At 39.3% G+C, this 22388-nt stretch overlaps 1 protein-coding gene across 1 annotated transcript in view; it reads right to left on the reverse strand.

Annotated features, from left to right (window-relative positions):
- LOC142143079 (equistatin-like) overlaps positions 1 to 20418 on the reverse strand; it is a 50790-nt gene extending 30372 nt beyond the window's left edge. Inside the window, exon 1 of the mRNA XM_075200794.1 lies at positions 20361 to 20418. The gene's annotated coding sequence lies outside the window, so the exon portion shown is untranslated. The remainder of the gene's footprint in view (positions 1 to 20360) is intronic.
- Between the last annotated feature and the right edge of the window lie 1970 nt (positions 20419 to 22388).

Here is a 22388-nt window from a genome sequence, read left to right on the forward strand (position 1 = left end):
TATTCATTTTTATAAACATCATTTTTTCAACGTTGTGAGGAAGCAACCTCCTTCGCCGCTCACTGACCAGGTTCCCCGCTGCACTAAAAACTCTTTCCGAGTACACACTGGAGGGGGGACAACTCAGTTAAAAAATAGAGCCAGTTTGTACAGGGGCTTCCAAACTGCCTTTTGGAGTTCTACCACGTCACTACCTCTAGTTAATTTAGATTGCAAGGCTTGTAAATATAAATACTTTGAAGATAAAAAAAAGCAGGCTGCACAGACTGAGGAGCAAGAAAGTGAAATTAAATGGACCACGTTACTTTGGTGGCTATCTATGCCCCCCCCCCCCCGCCCTACACTTGTAGTTGAATATAAATAAAGCAGCCTGCATAGACTGTAGAACTAGAAATTCAAATATACAAAGAAATGGACAAAGGCAGTTTGGTATCTGTCTGCATCAGATCCCCTCTCCACTAGGAGTAAAACAGAAAACTTTTCAGCCGTTATATAATCTAGAATATAAATAGAAATTGAGAAAGGCAATTTGGTATCTGTCTGCATCATAATCATCAACATCCTCCTCAGCGCCAGCTACATCAATATCCTCCTCCCAGTGTACAACATTCACACCTTCATTAGCCAAATCTGTAACTGGACTGTGGCTGATCCTTCCAGCATATGCAGAGGGCGTGCTGCAAATGCTGGATGGAGTCACCTCTTCCCGTACAGTGATGGGAAGGTCAGGGTTCACAACCAACAACACCCTTGGACTCGCCTTGGGGATTTGTGATGTCATCTGTTTAGAAGGCAGAGTTCTTTGCTGTTTTGTTGTTGTTGCTGACAGCATAACTCTCTTAAATTTTTTGTAGGGGGGGGGGGAGGGCTTAGATCCTTGGGTGAAGCTGGACCACTAGTCATGAACACGGGCCAGGGCCTAAGCCGTTCCTTGCCACTACGTGTCGTAAATGGCATATTGCCAACTTTACGTTTCTCCTCAGATGATTTTAAGTTTCTCTTTTTGCTGTTTTTTGAGAACTTGGGCTTTTTGGATTTTACATGCCCTGTACTAGGAGATTGGGCATCGTGCTTGCCAGACGACGTTGATGGCATTTCATCGTCTATGTCATGACTAGTGGCAGCAGCTTCAGCATTAAGAGGAAGTGGGTCTTGATCTTTCCCTACTTTATCCTCCAAATTTTTGGTCTCCATTATATGTAGCACAAGATACTGCAGAATGTGTGAACTTGGTAATATTGCAGTACCAATGGACTTATACTGCTGGATTGGTTTTGCAAATTTTGTTATAATTATATATTTTTTTTTTATTTATTTATTTTTATTTTTTTTTACTTTTTTTTTATTTTTTTAAAACTTGGGAATAATGGGGAAATAACTATGCCCTTAGAAGCACAGAGCACAGGACACAGCACCACTGGACTGAACAGGACACGGCACAGGACCCAGCAGCACTACGGAACTCAGCAGGACAGAGCACAGGACACAGCACCAATGGACTGATACTGCAGAATGTGTGAACTTTGTAATATTGCAGTACCAATGGACTTATACTGCTAGATTGGTTTTGCAAATTTGGTTATAATTATATATATTTTTTTTAATTTTTAATTTTTAATTTTTTTTTACTTTTTTTTTATTTTTTAAAAACTTGGGAATAATGGGGAAATAACTATGCCCTTAGAAGCACAGAGCACAGGACACAGCACCACTGGACTGAACAGGACACGGCACAGGACCCAGCAGCACTACGGAACTCAGCAGGACAGAGCACAGGACACAGCACCAATGGACTGATACTGCAGAATGTGTGAACTTTGTAATATTGCAGTACCAATGGACTTATACTGCTAGATTGGTTTTGCAAATTTGGTTATAATTATATATATTTTTTTTAATTTTTAATTTTTAATTTTTTTTTACTTTTTTTTTATTTTTTAAAAACTTGGGAATAATGGGGAAATAACTATGCCCTTAGAAGCACAGAGCACAGGACACAGCACCACTGGACTGAACAGGACACGGCACAGGACCCAGCAGCACTACGGAACTCAGCAGGACAGAGCACAGGACACAGCACCACTGGACTGATACTGCAGAATGTGTGAACTTTGTAATATTGCAGTACCACTGGACTTTTACTGCTGAATGTGTGAACTTGGTAATATTGCAGTACCAATGGGCTTATACTGCAGGATTGGTTGTGCAAATTTTGTGGTAATTAAAAAAAATTAAATTAGTTTTTGGTATTTTTTTAAATAACTTTTTTTTATTTTTTTAAACACAGGGGAATATTGGGGAAATAACTATGCCCTTAGAAGCACAGAGCACAGGACACAGCACCACTGGACTGAACAGGACACAGCACAGGACCCAGCAGCACCACTGACCTCAGAAGGACAGAGCACAGCACACAGCACCACTGGACTGATACTGCAGAACACAGCACAGCACAGCACAGCACAGAACTAAACAGCACAGCACAGAACTAAACAGCACAGCACGAGATCTACCAGGACAGAGGACCACCTAACACACCCTCCCTCTACCCTGATCAATGCCCGAGTGAAGATGGCGGCGACTAGCGGGGAATTTATAGGATCCGAGTATCGCGAGATCCGACAACGGGATTATGAGTCAGAGCCTCAGTTTCAGATTTGAATTTGGCGCCAATACCCGGATCTGTCTCGGATCCGACTCGGATCGGCAACGTTCGGGTGGGCTCGGATTTCAGAAATCCGAGTGCGCTCATCTCTAGTAACAATGCATGGGGGCCACATTGCTTGGATTCCACTCTAGAATCCAAGACTTCTCCCGTGCTGCCCCCTTTCACTGGAACGACCTCCCTCGCTCCATTCGTCTCTCACCCAATCTGTGCTCCTTCAAGCGGGCTCTTAAAACTCCCCTGTTCCTTAAGGCCTACCAACCATCCACTTAACCTCTCACCTCTTCTGGTTCTCCCCTGCCCCCTTTCTCTCTCCCCGTTGCTTCACTGGCTCCCTTATGTACCTGATTCTGTTTACCCTCCCTTAGGATGTAAGCTCGTATGAGCAGGGCCCATGTTCCCTCCTGTCTCCCTACCTGTTCTTCCGCTCCGTCTCTACTGTATCTGCCTGCCTGGAGTTTCTAAAGTACTGGTACTTTGTGATTATTTTTCTGTACTGTCTTACTCTGTATAGTCTACTGTTTGTACCATGTACGGCGCTGCGGAAACCTTGTGGCACCTTACAAATAAACGATAATAATAATAATTGCTAATACCACGATTATTACATTAGAATGTGTTTTATGTACCACAGGTCTAGTAAAAATCCACAGGAACAGTATCATATTATTATTAGAATTCCTACACACCCACATCCGATATTACAATCAGTTTTACATACAAGCGCCAATTGTGTTTGTATAACTGTGTGTCTCCTCCTATAAATAACTGTGCAATTAGGTATTAGTGGGTGTCCTCTCTTGGCTCTGTATGTACTTACTGTACTGCAGACCACCCCCCAATAAACAACTTTCACACCTACAGTAAATTCAGGTAAAACACATGTACTGTGTGTGGCTGTGTATATATGTGGATACTTGGGTGACTATAGATTCATTTAAATGATTTTAATAACTTATTTTTTTTAAATGCCTCTGTGAAAAATGAATAAAAACTTATATATACCCCCATGTTTTGGTTTTGGAAGTGGTTTTGGTTCTAAAACATCTTCGTGTTTTGGTTTTGTTACAGACTATGCCCAAAATTCCTAAAAAGATCTTGGCTTTGATTTTGGATCTAGATTCAATTAAAAATTATGAAAATAGGTAAAATTATGTGATGTGTAATGAGCTGGCTGGCTAAAATTATTGACAGAGTAGCAGCACAAATACATGGCAGTTTTATAAATGATACAATCCCTAGAGACACAGCAGTGTGCACAAAAAAAGGGCCTGATTCATTAAGGAAAGTAAGGCAATAAAAAGAGTAGGTTTCCATGTTACAATGCAAGGGGTGCAAATTATTATTTTTATTTTGCAGACAAGTTAAATATTGGCTGTTTTTTCATGTAGCACACAGATACTTGATAGCTTATTTGTACACTGAAATGTAAAAATGATATAGGACATGCACTACTCCAACTATAAATCTGTCCTCACATTTTAATTTTACCTCTCCCCCCAATAAGACATGGTTTTTCCAAGGTGCAAAGTTACTCATTTTGTTTTGCTTTATGCTCCTTAATGAATCAGGCCTAAATTGTCTAAATGCAGTTTGAGATTAAAATGTCAATCTTGATTTGTCCTTTTGGCTAAGCTCAAGTGTAGTATCTGACATAGTACGGTTGGTTCGGTACACCCTGAAAAGGCAGGTCTCCTTGGTCTGATGCCGGAAGGCCGGTGGTGTTTGGAGCTCGAGGTGACTGTGCACAAATTCCAGTTTGTTTTATTTTTTGTTTGCTTGAACGAGTTTTGGATATAGCCTCTTTATGGGCTACCCTCTCCTCTTGTTGTCAGAGGGCTGAAGTACCAGCCCCCCCCCCCCCTCCGGGGAAGCTTTGGATAACTCTGGGTGTAAGAAAAACTTACCTTCTCCTCACTCCTGTCAGCCATGCGGCACTTCCGGGTGCGCGGCAGGGCTCCAGTCACATGATCTCTGGGCGGGGATTATGAAATCCCTTCTCCTCCTGTATTAAAGAAATGCTCTGATGCTAAGCTGTGTCAGAGCAACAGGTTGCTTACCACCTGACTCCTGTGCTCATTTCTGTAAACCTACGCTAACCGATTACCTGCTGTTTAACTCCCTGTGTAATGAATGAATGATGATTATTGCTCAAGTGTCCTGACAAGGACAGTTCCACTGATTTAAGGTATCAGTGGTCAGGTCAGATGGAACATCAGAAGAAAACATTACATGCTTACACAGCTCACCTTTTATACAGTTCTGACATAACTCCTAGTAGAGGTAAGTCAGCCCCTTGGACCTAGCTGGCTCCAGCCCGTCTAGAATATTCCCTCAGATCTCAGGATGTAATCTAATTTTACATCTAATAATTGAACTTCCATATCAACTTAATTTCCATCAGATCTCAGGAGTGTAATCTAGTTTTGCATCTAACACAATTTAACTTCCACATCCCCCCTTCAGATGTTCTGTCTCCATTGTTTAGTGTTCCTGTCTGTCTAACAGGACCTGCACTCAGGTAACAGCCTTCCTGTTGTGCATTCAAGTGTTGGTCACTCACATTGAATAGACTTAATTAGCCGTAATGAGGACATCCTCTACACTACACAACAGACTTACAAATGCTTATCAGAAATCAAACATATACCTTAGACATGAATGCATTTCCTTGCACTAAGATATGCAAAAGGCTTTCAAAACAAAGACTTATTGTATCAGGTATACATCAGAAATAAGGTATTTCCTTTAGCAAGGGTAAACAGAAAAACCAACTTTTCTACCGTGGTCTCAGAGATAACGATTTCCTATCTCACAATATACACAATATCAAAAATAAGTGCATTGGCAACTTATATAAATCAGCGTTTTAAATGAATTCATACCAAAAGTTATTTATCAGTGATCTAGTCACAGGAAGCTTCATTGATCAATAAGTGAATATAAAATATAGCCTTTATTTAATTATATTAAAACGCAAGCGAAATATAAAAAATTCTAAAATGAGCCCTTGGAGAATATATTCAGTTTTCTTTATTGTAACTAGTCAATTGCTATATTATATATAACCTGATCTAACAGATTCACAAAAGCCGTTGAGCCTTTTGTTATTGTAGTTGTCAAAACCAAATCATTAATAAAAGATGTAGTGTCGTTAATTATGCCCCTGACTACAGAGGCGGAGAGAGCTGTGGGCCCTGGGGCAGGGAGGTGGAGAGGAGGGAACTGGGGCCCTTGACCCTCTGCATCTGTCATGCAGCGGGCCCCAGTATCTCCGTGGCACCTGCCACACCAATGGTAGTTCCACTGTCTGACTACATTTTTTCATGTCTAATTCTTAATTTACATCATTGCATCAGTTATTCCATGTTCCCATACGTAATCATTTATTTCAGATAGGTTATTCTCGGCAATTTACAGTTATCACTTTTATATTACTCTCAGTTATACACAGTTATCACTTTAATATTAATGATCGAGATAAGAGCCGGTTTTATTGGCAACACTATATTGATTCTGTGGGTTATCCATGTAGATTTTGCCAGCTGTGTTACGCAGTGAGGAGTTAATAATTGCTTTTAACTGGAAATACTTATATGGGTGGCGAAAGTATATTTCGATCTTGCTGGCAGCACTATACTGGTTTAGCAGCCTGTCAGTACTAATTTAGCCAGCCGTGGTATAGACAAAGAGGAGATTAGTAGTTACTAAATCAAATAAACACTGTGTTTTACATATTGTCATTATCGCTTTGGTCATTATAATTTATTATATCTCATACACCATTGTTAATGGTTTTCGTATCATGAATTCACCGTGTCAGACTGACCGGCCGTCACTATTTTCATAAACCAAGGCACTAGAGTGATGTGATATAAGTATGTGTGTAGATATACATAGGGGAGGGAGGCCTAAATGGGCTTATTCACTGCTAGACTTTCCATAATTTATGTATCTCCCTTTCTACCAAAAAGGGCTCCAACATTCCAGGAACCAGACAAGCAGCATCCAAGCATCAGAGACCAGCAGACGCAGGTAGTTAAAACTATAAGGACAGGTAGGAGAGTGCAGCACTGCCTGCCAACTGTCCTGATTCTGATGACTACAGTTCTGATTGTATGTGACTAGCCTGCTCAGTTAGTAATTTGTCCTGACTGCAACAATAGTTGGGATGTATGTCCTGCTTTACACTGTACAGCTCATTAAGGGCAAGCAATATGTACTACAGTTAGATACAAGCAACTCACCCTTAATAACAAGTACAGTGTGTAGCAGGACATCCATCCCAACGAAGCTTGCAGTTGGAACAAAATCCTGACTGAGCAGGACAGTCACATAAAATTGGGACTGCCCCACCAGAATCAGGACAGTTGGCTACCATTGCCTGTTGCAGTGTGGAATGGAAACTACCCTCTAGAAATCCTGCATTTGCCCCTGATATATCTGTTTAAATTGAATCTTTCAACCTAGTTGTTGTGACCACAGCCAGGAGATGTAAGTTAAAGTCACAAGAACATGAGAAAAGAAAGAAGAGTTTTAAGGTTTTCTTGATCGAAGCGATACCTGGACATTTGCAGGTAATAGGTAATTCCACAGAATACAGGAGAACTTCAGTTCAAAAAGGAACAAAGAAGTAACCAAAACCAAAGGACAAAAGTACAAATTTAAGAATAGCGACGAAGTTGGATTCCATGTGACATTCTCAGGTGCCAAGCTCTCAGTTTTCTGAGTCGCCACTCTTCATTAAATCATTTGTGTCCCAAAAAGGAAGAAAGCATACCCTATGGGCCTGATTCATTAAGGAACTTACATTAAGAAGTTTCTTATTTAAGTCTCCTGGACAAAACCATGTTACAATGCAAGGGGTGAAAATGAGTTTTCTGTTTTGCACATATACTGACTGTTTTTTCATGTAGCACACAAATATCAACTTTACATTTCAGTGTACAAATAAGCTATCAAGTATGTGTGTGCTACATGAAAAAACAGTCAGTATTTAACTTATGTGCAAAACAGAAAACTCATTTTCACCCCTTGCATTGTAACATGGTTTTGTCCAGGAGACTTAAATAAGAAACTTCTTAATTTAAGTTCCTTAATGAATCAGGCCCTATGTTATAAGTAATGGCAGTATGAAACGAATGAATGAAGTGCTACTCTACCAAAAAGGAAAACAACTTTGGGCATTAATTATACTGATGTCCGTCAGTGAATAGGATTCTGCTTGTATATGAAAAATATTTTTCGAAAAAACATTTCAGATCTTATTTGATATATAGGTTAATTTTATTGTCTAAAATTGATATTTTAATTATTAGTTAGTAGAGGTTACAGGTTACAAGACATACAGATCAATGAGCCCACAGATGCTCATGAACCAGTCTCCTTTTATCCCTTGCTAAACGCTCATCTCCTCTTACCTGTTAAATATTCAGATTCATTATATCTCTTATCCTTTAACAGGGAGGTGTCATCATTAGGACTTATTCAAACCATGTGCAATCGTACAAGACAGGACTCATTTTGTTAAGATGCACTTGCAGAGTATTCTTTATATATTAAAATGAAAAAAATATATATTTACTTAATTGTTAGTTCTTTTAAAATTGCATGAAAAAACAGTCAGTATTTAACTTATGTGCAAAACAGAATACTAATTTGCACCCCTTGCATTGTAACATGGTTTTGTCCTGGATATTGAAATAAGAAGTTTCTTGAGTTAAGATGCTTAATGAATCAGGCCCCTAATCTACAATAACAATATAGTTAGTGGATTTGCTTTGTTTAATTTCCTACTTCAATTTCTCGAGCTGCTTCTCAAAAAGTCTAATTAGGGCAATCACTTGACTCAAGCTAACTGTATCTGCACTTTCTGCACAAGTGACTACTTCGCTGGACTAAAGTACATTCCCCCTCAAATTCTAGTCTTCTTGCAGCTGCTGCATTCTCCTACATGCTGTTGCACAATCCAGAAAATTACCCTAAATATTTCGGGACAAATTGTATGTCACTGTCATTTTTTAAAAAGTTCTGTATCGCTAAGTTGATTGTGTGAGCAAAACAGGAAATGTGATGGAATTCCTCCTTCTGTAATGCTCTAACAAAATTGGTGGCATTATTAGAAATCACATATCCTCAGGAGAGTCGAAGCAGGATAAAACATGTTGCAATGACATCCCTTAGTTTTTAAAACAGGTTGTCAGTGGTATTACCCCTGACCTGCACATTTTCTCGTGTCTGATAACCACCTCTCACTCCCGCCTTCAAGACTTCTTCCGTACTGCTCCCTACTTATGGAAATTCCTACCACGCTCCATCAGACTTTCCCCCAGCCTTCAAATCTTTAGATGTTCTTTGAAAACCCATCTCTTTTTTAGATTTAACATTATCCTCAATAACACTATTCACACTAATGCACCCTCACAACTATCCCAATCTCCACTCTGAGCCATACTCGATCCTCTTGTTTCAGCTGTGCCCACTTCCCTTTAGAATGTAAGCTCTGTAATGATACCCTTTGTTTTCATGTCTCTATTCATTTTGTCTGCCTTGTCTGGTTTTGTTCTACGTATGTCTTGTTTTATGTATGTCCTTGTCTTCCCTACTGTACGGCGCTGTGGAGCACTGCGGTGCCTTACAAATCTACGATAATAACAATAATAACAATAATATTAATAATATGCCTTTTCGTGAAGCAGATGATACACAGAGTAGCCTGCCTTAGAAAAATGTGACGTACATGCTGCTGATGTTCCTGCTGGTGAAGGCGAATCACAGACCCAGTGGGCTGTCACAATCATATAATCTTTAGTTTGCCAAGTTCCGCTTGTCCATATATCTGTGGTTAAGTGTACAGTGGGTAGAATGGCAGTTTGTAGCCCAATAATTACATTTTTATGAACCTTCTGGTAGAGGTGAGGAATAGCTTTCTAGTAAAATGGTGTCATGATGGAATTTGGTAACGGGGACACAAGACCTCAAGTAATTGTCTAACACCAGCTGCATTAATAGTGGATATTGGACGCAGATCTAATACTAGCATACTCCCCATGGCGTCTGTGATCCGCTTTGCGACTGGGTGAGAGCTTTCTTACTTTCTTCCTCTTGCAAAGGATTGCTTAAAAGTCAATTGTTGTAAACTACTAGTAGTCTTCTTCTGGGTTAAAAATCCACCCCCAGCAGCAGCATCAGCAGCGGGACTAATGCTCAAAAAAACTTCAGATGATACATGGTTAGTGCAGGACTAACTCCCATCACTTGTGAGGATATTGATGATGAAGGTGTTGGGGGTGTAGATTGCAGGTTCTGGAATCTAGATGAGAGAAGGTAGCTAATGCTGGACTGCTTGCTGTTATTTTTTAGCAAAAGTTTCTGATTTTCCCAAGAGCTTTCCATAAATTTGCTTCAAATGGCGTAACATGGATGAGGACTGTGGCTTTACAATGCTACAAATGGTTAAACAATTGTTGTCAGAATTTAGGTAAAAATATTTCCACACATAAGAGGTGGATTTTTTGGTCTTATGCCCAGGCATGACAATGGCCTTCTTCTGATCACTGGCAAGAACTGCTGCAATCTTTGCTTGAAAGTGTATGAAAATAATATTGTGACCTGTGAGGTGGTCAAAATTGACTGCAAATGGCTTGAAATTAGTGTTATTGAGGTTAATATAATGTAGGAGCAATAAATGATTTTAGCAATTTTTCTAAAAAATAGATCCAAAACACACGATGGCGGTTTTGCCAAAACCAAAACATGCAGCTAATCCAGATCAAAACCCAAAATCACTTCACAGGGGTTAGTGAGCATCTCTAGTTAATAGCCATCTCCTCCCCACACACAGCACGGGAGTCCAGGGGCCCAGCTCCTCACCCGGCTGCAGGACTGGTGCAACTACAGCTGCCCCTCATTCTCAAATCCAGCAGCTCCCCCCCATAACAATGCAGGGTGATAATCTGCCATATTCCCCAACCTCCCACCCCCCTCCAGTCAGCACTTACCTCCAGAGCTTACTGCAACAATATGCCGCCCCCCTTCCGCCACGTCCAGCACTGTCTATTCAAAATAGATCAAAATACATCAAAATCAGAAAAAAGCCTGAGGAGTGAGACAATGGGATGTGCATAATATTCAGCAGTACTAAAACTAACAAAGTCTTAAGTGGGTCTTCACTCATACTGCAGGGATTGAGTGAGCAATGAAAATAAAGTCAATTATTCAAACAATAGTTCAGGAATAAATAGTCTAAATCCTTTTCCATAAAGTTATTCTAATGGTAGTGAGTAGACTTGGTTTGTAGTAGAAATGAGAGTATTCACTATTACTTGGGTAGTATAAATAAGAGCGCTTGTACATCCAAAAGGTATAAGAATACTCTTACAGCTATAGTAGGGATATTGCAGCCACTTAGGGGTTAATCTAGCTGTAGTCTGTGTGTGTGCAGTGCTTCGGTCCATCAACAGAATGAGCCGGCTGTCTTCGTGTCGCATGGGGATAAGTTCAATGAAATGAATGGATGAGTGGAATTTTTTTTAGCTACATTCAACGCGTTTCACTCGAAAGAGCTTTCTCAGGGATATCTTTGTGTAGAGTGATGTCTGTTCAAATAGTCTTTGCCACGATCCTTTGACAGTTGGAATAATCAGACTTTAGCTGTGATTGCTTAGTCAATTAGCAAGAGTAATTAGAGAGGAGACATACACATCAAACTGTGTTGAAATAGCTAGCTAATAGTCGTAGCAATGGAAATGAAGCCACTAAAATCAACTAAGCTAGTAATGACTAAATCTAGCAATGCAACACTCAAAATATAGTAATACATTCATACATTCAACTGTATATGGAAAACAGACAGTTTTAAAGAACTAAACATGGCATAGAGCTTGGCATAAAAGAGAATACTAAAAACTAGTTGAAGTCCCAAAAGTTTTTACTGTACATAAAAATGTAATAAAACCAACTGTCTGATCAATATGCCCTTAATAAAAAAAAAATCAGGATATAGTTATAAATAGTAATCTTATTCGGATATGAGGAACAGAAAATATATAGGCACCTCAGGTAAACTATTTTTCCAAAAATGTGCCAAGGTCAAAATCTAGGTTTAGGCCCTTTGGTGATAATGTGCCTAGGTCATATATTCATCTCACTTCTTCTCTTGATATGGCCTTATACGGTTTGACCTTGTAAACCATTCAACATTGGATGCAATTTTAGTTTTCAACCTCCAAATCACAGGATAGTAAATCTTGTTATTTGGGGCTGTAAACCCCACTGGATCCACAAACGCTGTTTAGTAAAGCTACCCCTAAGTTTTGCCCCTTCAATAATAACCTATCGGAGTGATGTTAGGTGAATTTGACTGTACATTGTGCTGAAAGCTCAGTGTCAGAGATCCTATACTTCTTCAGGAGTAACTGGAGGATCTGTCTACCGATATTTCTATGGGATGGCCGGACAATGTAAATCAACAGCTTGGCTGGTAACAGGATATAGAAAAGATTGCCTGTGTGATAAAATAAACCTCAAGATACCAGGCTTCTCTGTGAGTCTAGGCTTTTATGCCCTGGTATTCAAAATGATTTGTCCTTTTCACACAGGAGCCTTTTTCCCAAACTAAAATACACTTTTTTCCCCCCTGTGCAGTGGATATTTAAATGCTTTGGTCCCTCAGTTACTCATCAAGCAGTAAATCAATTATGCGCATACATATAAGCAGGCATCACACGACCAATAAGTATTAAAGAAATCTAAACAAGACAATCTTAATTACAGCCTTGTCTCTGGGTTCCCACAATGTGTTTTTTCCAGGTAGATATCCATCAGACTGTCCAGATCATACTGGAGCTGCATCCTCTCTTCAGGATCCACAAAAAGAATAGATGCAATTTAGATTTATATATAGTTCCATTATAAATCTCTACTAGAAAAAACATGTCGATAACTGCCTTAAATTAAACTGAAATGTAATGACTAAATTAATTTATTAACAGAATTCAATAACTTTTTTATACACTACATTACATGTAGAAAATTTAACAACGGAGTACAATGAATAAATAACTATATTATCAATCACTATATTAAAGGAACTAAATAATTTCTTTATACACTACAATATATATATAACTTCTTCCATCGAAGTTACATTGCTGGGCATGGTCCTGATGAAACGAGCTGATATACAGTATGTGGCTGCAAATAATTGTCACAGTTTCCAGACCACCCAGCAGGTCACATGTTCCAGGTCACTCAGTAGGGCTGCAAATAACTGCCACAGTTTCCAGAGAACCCAGCAGGTCATATGTTCCAGGTGCACAGGGAGAGTTCATTAACTGTCACAGTTTCCAGAGCAACCAAGAGGTGCTCAAGTGTATTGCCTGTCACATTTTCCAGAGGACAATGATATTGCATTGCTCTAAATGATAGGCGGACATTTTTCAAAGTAATTCTGAAAACAGACCAAGACCTTTAATTTGGTATATGAAGTGCCCTGCTCAGTCAGTGGCATACTAGAAATAAGTCACTCATAAAAGTCATACTTATGCTATTAATATATAGATATGCCCAGAACACAGCACTGATTTCATGGTAACTTCAAGGCTCAATTGTATAATGGAAATCCAATGACGGAGAACTACCACTTCCTTTTTATCCCATGTATCAATCATTATGTCTATGCATAATTATCTTTTAATACTGTGTATTAACCAGCTGAATAATATTTATGAAATAACTGGAACATTTATACTTAAGTAAACATACAAAGCTTAATGTAATGGAAGCCCCTGCGCACAGAACCAAATGCAGCCTCTTTATCCTTTTGGCACAAATCCCCTTTCTGTGCTCAGAGTACTGATACATGCAAAATTTAAAGGAACAAGATGGCGCTATTGGTACACTATAAAGCACAAGTCCATAAAGAGTCTCATATAAAAAAGTCAATGCTGATGAGGTTTTCCACTTTACTTCCAATTCACTTGTTTCTCATATCAGTCCATGGAATATAAAACGAAAAAAACATCCAGAAATGGGGTCTTAGAATAACTTTAATAAAAGCTTTTAACAGTTGCACTCTTTATGGTTCCCCTAATCACCGGTGGAGTATACCATATAACATGCAACACCCCGTGTAGAAAACTGGAAGTTTGAATAAATAAAATGTACACTTACACTCAAAACGGATAAACAAGTCCAGTTAGTGACTTTTTTCTTAAAGTTGCAGTTTTAGTGTACACCGTACCAATATAGAAAAAGGAAGAAAATTCCCCATGTGTAAAAACGTAGATACATTTATTTCAACAACGGGCGCACATCCCGATAAAACAATAAAAAACATCTACTGTACAATCCAAGACTCTCTTGTGAAGGTGGACTCTTACCCTCACTCAGAGATAAAACGGGCCCGTAAGGAGATGTTTTCTGTCCGGGTCCGGATCACCGGCTCTATCACTCACAGATCCCGCTGTTCCTGGGTAGAGGGGAGTTCCCTTTCACGTTCTGCTTACGTCACCTCCTCCTTGTAAACATGTCAACCAGACTTTCTTTTACTCTTTTGCATGTTTGGTGAGAGGTGTTTTTCTAACTTACCGGGCAAAGAGTAACATCTAGCCAGACTTGCTCTGCAGAAATGCACTATGTGGATTGCTGAACTCACAGGGACAGGGACAGTAATGTGACAGCAGCTCAGATGACTGCATCTTCAGATATGTCCTGTATCAAATCCCATCAGGACACTGTCCCAATGATATGGAGGGGTTTCAGCTGTGTTTAACGGAGTGTGAAAGTAATATATGACTTTCCTAGAGAGTTGCAGAGAAATGTCAGGTTAACATTTTACCTTCATGGGCCATATCTGATTATTTAGTGGTCATTTGAGCTGGCCAAATGCTTTCATTGCCGGTAATCTTGCATTTATTACTCTTACGCAAAGACATAGTCACAGATTACATCAAATAAAAAGGGACTATCTTTCTCCAAATACAGTTGTATAGTTGTTGAAGACTAACATCTCTGATGAGTTATTATAAAATAAATTATTACCAGATTCCATACTAGCCATTTAGATAAATTTATTTGACAATGGATTCATTAATAATATGTCATTATACCCAGAACACCCATTGTGCACTTATCATCCATCATTTATATATTGCTAGAATAGTGCAACAAATTCTGCCACAGGCTTATTGCAAGATTCTCTAGGACTATCCACTGACCCATTCTCACCTTAATTAGGTTTGCTTGAAAAACATCACAGATGTTAGACACAAAATAAATGTAGACATGAAAACAAAGGGTTTGAAGGACCCTGCCAATTAGAGAGCTTACATTCTAAGTGGAAGAGGGAACAGCTGAGACAAGTTGCGCAAGTGTGACTTAGATTGGGACCACTGTGAGGGTGTATTAGTGTGAATAGTATCATCAGGGATAAGGTAAGCTTTAAAAAAGAGATGGGTTTTTAGAGAACATCTAAACATTGAAGGCTGTGGGAAAGCCTGATTGGGCATGGTAGGGAATTCCATATGTGGAGTGCAGCACTGGAGAAATCTGGTAGGCACAAATGAGAGGTGGTTACCAGAGATGAGACAAAGCGTAGATCAGAGTTAGATCTATGAGGGCGGGAGGAAGAGTATTTTGATATGAGATTTAAGATGTAAAAAAGGGTGGTGTTTTGGATACGTTGAGCATTTGATAGTGTTGAGATATCCATGTGGAGATAGCTGAAAGACCATTGGTTAAACAACATAGTACAGAAGGAGAGAGGCCAAGGGAAGAAATATAGATTTTGGTGTCATCAGGGTAGAGGTTGTACTGGAGGCAGAATGAGTGAACAAGTGCTCCAAGAGAAGAGGTGATTAATGAAAAAAGTAAAAGGCCAAGCCTTGTGGGACCCCAACGGAAAGTGGGAGTGGACGGGATGATATGCAGGGGTAGAAACACTAAAGGAGCGGTTCGATAGGTAGGAAGTAAACCAGGAAAGAACTCTGTCATTAAGGCCAATGGAGTGAAGGGTGTGTAGGAGAAGAGGGTGATCAACAGTTTGAAAAGCAGCAGAGAATTACAGAAGAATGAATATGGAGAAATGATCGTTAGAGTTTGCAGTAAGTAGATCATTGATCACTTTTGTGAGAGCAGTTTCAGATAAATGTTGGGGATGGAAGCTTGATTGCAGATAGTCGAGAATGGAGTGAGTGGAAAGAAAGTGAGATAGGCATTTGTACAGTAATTGCTCAATTAGTTTGTAGGCAAACGGGAAGAGAGAAATAAGGCCGTAGTTGGAGAAAGAGGCTGATCGAGAGATGGTTTCTTTAGAATTGGTGAGATAAGTGCATGTTTAAAGTAGGGTGAAAGAATGAATTAAGGGTGGGGAGTGTAGGTGAAGGCGGGTAGAGTGGGTAGAGTTTGTATAACTTGGCATGAGGAAATATCTTGTAGAATGGTGTCAATTTGTTTTCTTTGAAATAGGTGGCAAAATCAGGGGCTACGAGGGTGGAAGGGGGAGGAGGTGTAGGTGGGCAGAAAAGAGAGTTGAAGGTGGCAAAGAGGCGATATGGGTTAGAAGACTGGGTGGACATTAGAGATTTGAAGAATGTTTGTTTGGCAATTGAAAGGGCAGTGCTGTAAGATGAAAGAATGATTTTTAGTGGAGGAAATCGGGATAGGAATGAGATTTTCTCCAGTGGGGCTCTGCAGTGCTGGAGCACTTTTGTAGTTAGTGGGTCTCTTTGGTGTACAGTGGTTGGGGTTTGGATCCTCGGAGACTGTATGTGGTAGCTGAAACTGCATTGTCTGGGGGTGAAGTGAGTGTTTTGTTGAAGAAAGAGGCGGCCTGATTTAGGCAGGTCAATACAGACACAGAAGAAAATAGTTGTTTTAGTAAAGATAAGAAGTGGATTGGGTTAAGAGTACATAGGTCGTGTACGTGTGGATTTGGGTGCAGAGGGGAGGGCAGGAGGTAAGGTGAGGCTGAAGGAAAGCAGGCAGTAGGATGTAAAGAGAAGGCAAAGTTGATGAAACTAGAGATAGAGCAGTTGCAGGAGAAGACAAGGTCAAGGGAGTGTCCATCACAGTGGGTGGGAGATGAGGTCCATTGGGAGAGAGCAAAGAAGGAAGTGAAAAAAGTTTAGTGGTAGAAGAGACAGTGGGACCTCCCCTTTTACGCCTTATCCCGATTTTCTGTGTTTATATTTACTTATTTGTGGAAGTATAGTAGGTGTTTTCAAGAGCTATTTGGGCTGCATTCCCTACACCCTCCCCTAATCATTTAGGTGCACAGAAAGAACACATATATCTATCTATCTAGGTCAAAGGATAGGAAAGAATTGAGCCTGGGGGCGATAAATGACAGCAGCACGAAGTTAGAGAGGATAGAATAGACAGATAGTGTGGACTTCAAAGGAAGTGAATGAGAGTGAGGGGTCAGAGGGTATGACTTGCAAGGTGCAACTTGGAAAAATGTGGAATCCCTACACCACCACCCTGTCTGTTTCTGGGTCTCGTGGTATGGCTGAGAGAGAATTCCCCCATATAAGAGAGCTGCAAAAGATGTAGTTTCAGAGGAGGTAAGCCAAGATCCTGTAATGGGAAGTAGGTTGAGGGATTTAGAAATTAAAAGATTATGAATGGATGCAAGTTTGTTACAAACAAATCTGGCATGCCCTAGTGCACAGGAGAAGAGAAGAGATGGTAGTGGAGATATGTTGATAAGGTTTGCGGAATTGCATGAAGGTTGGGGATGGAGCGAGGAGTGTGAGCAGAGAATAGAGATTGTACAGGGTGCAGGTTTAGGAGAGATGTCACCAGCAGCCATGATTAAGAGCATAGAAGCAGACAACATGAGCAGAGCTACCAGGGAGGGAGAAGAAGTATCCTCCTTCCTCTGTACTTGCTCTGCCTTTTGCAGTTGGTCACAGTGCTGCTCATTATTAAGGAATAAATAAGAATATAATAACATATCTATATACTGGGTGTCATTCTCAGAATCTTCTCTTATTTTATATGTATGGGAAAGTGCACAGTACCACTTATGAACAGCAGGAAATTCTTGTTGTTTGTGCATAGACAAGTATTCAGTAGCTATAAGAGTAGACACAATTACTCTGCCTTATATACTGGGAATAATATTAAATATTGAAAGCATTACATACATACAGTATACTTATTTGTTTACATCATGTATTAAAATTAATAATTAGTTACTTGTTCACTGCATTGAATTAATGGTTTGGTCAGATAATATGAATGCCTGAGAATGATTTATTTTCAGTTAATATGCACTGATATTTTCGAGACTGATCAACATTTCCATCATTGTCGCCCTAAACACCATCAGAAAAGACAGAAATGCTAGATAGGGGGAGTTGCACTTGCAGATGTGATTTATTGGGCAGGCAATTTTGTTTCTGCTTATCATGTGCCGGCTGACTGGCAGCTGGATTTAGTTACATGACCATTTCATCTATATCATCCCTGCTTGAAACCATTTCTGAAAATAGGTTATCTAATGGAATTAAATTTTGTGAGATTATGTCACCAGAATCTGCAAACACAAATTGCTTTCCAAAGTATACAATATATAATTGTTTGTCATTCATACAATTTTTTTTTTTTGTAAACATGTTGGATGAGGACGCATCAGTACTACTGTTATTTGCTTCATTACCACTAACACTAGCATTGCTTCATTTTCTTGAGCATTGTACTTAGCAATGTCGGGTTGTCTGAGCACATTTGCCCATTTTTTCCATGCTAGATTAGAGCTATATTTGAGAATGAGAAGATAATAAATATTTATCCTCATTATCCCTGTAATCATAACTATTACATTGCAGAACTACTGTCTCGTCATACTCATTGTGAAAAGTCATGGGCACTAAATTGTAATCTAAGTAACATCTTTAGAAAGAGTACTACTCCTATACAGACTGGATTCACTTGTTTTTTACCGTGCCCACCGCTGGTCTGATCTCCCTTTCTCCTCTGTATTACACTATTATTATCTATATTTTCCCTCTTCTCTGTCTCCACCCTCCTTTTCTCTTCTTTTCCCGTCTTTTCTTCTTTCCCCACATTCTTTCTCACTTTCATTCATTCCATATTTCCTCATTTCTTTATCTTTTTTTCTTGCCCTTTATATCTCCTATAAAGTTATTATTGTCACTAACATACACATTTATTTCCGAGTCCTTTAGCAATTGTTTCTTGTGCCCCTTAAATTCCAACATCAACCCCCTCCACAACCCCTTTCCCCTCCCTCAGCAGCAACCTTGCAGACCCTTGGATGTAGTGCAAGACCAATACAGAGATCAACCCACAGAACACCGAAGCACTCCACACATAGGTGTATGGTGAAGACAAGTGTTTGAGATATGGGAAACCCAATGCTTTATTTATATGATCCTGGAAGAAAAATATTATTAGCATATTATGGTTAAATTAACACTATATATGTGTGTGTGTGTGTGTGTGTGTGTGTGTGTGTGTGTGTGTGTGTGTATATATATATATATATATATATATATATATATATATATATATATAGTGACAAAGGGAGGTATTTTCCACAGGCTTCTAAAAGAGGCGATGGGTATTTAGCTGACAGAGAGGCTGAAAACAGAGTTACACGTTTCTGAAGTAGTGCACCTAAGTTAAAGAGATACAAGTGGAGGACATACAAGTCAGCATCACTCCAATGGGTTATAGTTGAAAGGACAAAATTTAGGGGTAGATATATACGAAGCACCGGCTTAAAATGACACACATCGGATGTGGTTTTCAGCACCAAACCACAAGACTTACTACTATTCTGTAATTTGAAGGCTGAGACTCAAATAGCTTCTGACGTGTGGCAGTAATCAAACCCTTAAACAGCATGTGGTTTAGGCCAAAGGACATAATAAAACTGAATGAGCAAGAACCCACTACTACAGAGCATGGGGATCTTTCCTCTGGGGAGGGGGCCTGAACAAACAATCCCAACCTAATAATGGAACTTGGGCCAATGCTGAATAGCTCTGGGCCCCTCCTGGTACCGCTGGTCGCTGGGTATGATAGTAGTTAATTATTTGTACCACTATTAGTAATAAAATAAATATTGCTGCCTCCAATTATCAATAAAACGCTAAGTACTACCATGTAGAAATAAATTAGCGCCCCTGTAGAACTAAAATAGCATTACATGTAGATGATTATTAAAGCTAAAGTGTGACAATTAAATATCTCTAGTCACTGTTTATGTTTGTATACACATCGAATTAGGACAAGGATTTACAGGTATCCACAGTTATCTGGGGGGGGGGGGTATTTATTTTTATGAAGTTCCTAAATAATCTTTCCTGTTATGTCCATGTTATGCATCTTTTATGTATTAGTTATACATATTGTATCAAAGTAAGTATTCTATATTCTAAATATTAAATCAAAATATTTGACACCCATTTATTTCTTGAATCTAGACATCATTTGCAGTATAGATTATTTTACAATAAATACAGGATATATTGACAAAGCACAACATTATGTAACTCAAAACCAAATATATGTAATGTAATATGGCCGCCCCTTGCAGTTAAACATAATTGCTATTCCTTAACAATATCAGGTGTTCTTACAAATGCAAAACAGTGAAAAGTGGCACAATGCTTGGAGGAATGAAAGCGACTGTATTAAAATTAAATCTAAATGATTTACTTACTTGTAGATCGGTAGCCAAATATAATGCAAATCTTATAGCAAGCAGTTCTATATTTAATTTTAGCTCAATATGATTTCATATCACAGTGCAGCCTGTCTCATCCACATTAAACAAGTAAGACGAACAGGGCTGGTTTCTTATGAAGAGTCTGTGAAGTTACATTATTCTGATAAAAGAAAAGATGAATTACGCAACTTTCATTTTCTTATCAGTTGCAATTTGTTCTTTGATGTTCATCGGATTATTTCTCAATACTTTTATAGTGACAAAAAACTTCATTTGGTGGCAGAAGGGTCAAACTCTTCAACCTGTGGACATTATCATGACCAGCCTGGGGGCAGTGAGGATCATTCTTCTAATTTTATGGGCATGTAATGAATTCCTACTTAATGCTGAGATTACAACTCCAGTTAAAAACATTTTGGAATATATACTAATTGCAGCAATAACGGTTGCATTCTGCAGCCTGTGGTGGGGCACCGTGCTCTGTGTATTCTACTGCGTAAAGATCACAAACTACAGCAACAGATTATTCCTGAGACTTAAGATGAACATCTCCAGATTGGTGCCGTGGCTGCTTCTATCGTCAATGATGGTGTCTGTTCTCTCCAGTCTGCCCTGTGTATGGTTAGTGTACTCTTTACAATGCAGTAATTCTACCAATGCTATTAATGGTACTAATGATGGAAATATAACTTTGGAAGTAAATTATACCAATTTAATGATTATCAACCTTGTAGGAACCTTCATACCGTTCCTCATATTTGGTGCAGCCATTTCTCTTCTGATTGTATCACTCCTGAAACACACCAGGAATATGAGCAGCAACGATTCAGGAATGACAAAGCCTCAACTTGTTGCCCACATAAGGACAGTTATAAATATGGCCTCTTTTCTGTTCTTTTATCTCCTCTTTTTTATTGGTTTAAACTTGATGCCTTTAGCCTTCGAGGTACAAGAACAATTTTACCGTCACTTGTGCTCTATTTGCTGTGTTTCCTACCCAAGTCTGCACTCGGTTATGTTAATTGTCAGTAACAGAAAACTGAAACGCTCCATTCTTGCTGTTCTCTGCTGTGGAAGGAAAATCATTCTTCATTAACACATTTCATACAGGAATCTCTACTGGTTACTATATGGACACTAAGCTGACAGCAGAGATAGACTGTAATATAAATGGAAGTTGAACAGCAGCTGTACAGTAACAATATAGATACCATAGTATGTCTGGAGTCTACTGTTTAAACGATTATTTAAATATTTATCAAATCATTATCTTTAATTAGAATGGAGAAGATCTGTGAGGAAAAGCTCTAAAACAGAGGTGTCCAAGTTCAGCCCTCAATGGCTACCAACAGTTCATGTTTTCAGGATGTCTTTAGTCATGCACAGGTGATTTAATTTACAGTATCTGGCTGGGTCAGTAATTGTCCCACATGTTTCTACAGACTGAAATCCTGAAAACATGAACTGTTGGTAGCCCTCGAGGACTGAACTTGGACACCTCTGCTCTGACATGAAGGAATATTTAGATAGTAGTTTGATATCATGTCACAGTATAGTACTTTAAAGGTAATTGTATTGCTGTCACCAGTATATTTGGCTTCTCTGCTCCTAAGAGGAAATAGTAAATTGAGTTCTAGCAAGAACATTTTGGCAGGAATGGAGCTCTATTAAGAACACCTAGGGCTTGATTCATCAAGAAACGTAAGTCCTGTTGTGTGCAGTATTTTGCATGACATTGCTCTGCGCATGTCCAGAAACGGACTTTACGTCAGTAAACACAAATGCATACAATTCAAGTTTGAATGCAAATGACACTTCTGACAGCCTACGAAGGGCGGAACGGGAGAGAGAGAAGGGGTGTATGTACGTAGGCAATGTATAGTGAGGGTTTGCCAAGGTCGACCGCATGCACATTTATCCGATTCAAGCTCCGGTACATGATTTTTAGCCATACCACTCGCACCAGCTACAGGGCAGGTATAAATGCCAACTGATAGAGATGACGGTCACATATGCATGCTA

The sequence above is a fragment of the Mixophyes fleayi genome, chromosome 3 (genome assembly GCF_038048845.1).
Source record: "Mixophyes fleayi isolate aMixFle1 chromosome 3, aMixFle1.hap1, whole genome shotgun sequence".
In the NCBI taxonomy this organism is placed as follows: domain Eukaryota; kingdom Metazoa; phylum Chordata; class Amphibia; order Anura; family Limnodynastidae; genus Mixophyes; species Mixophyes fleayi.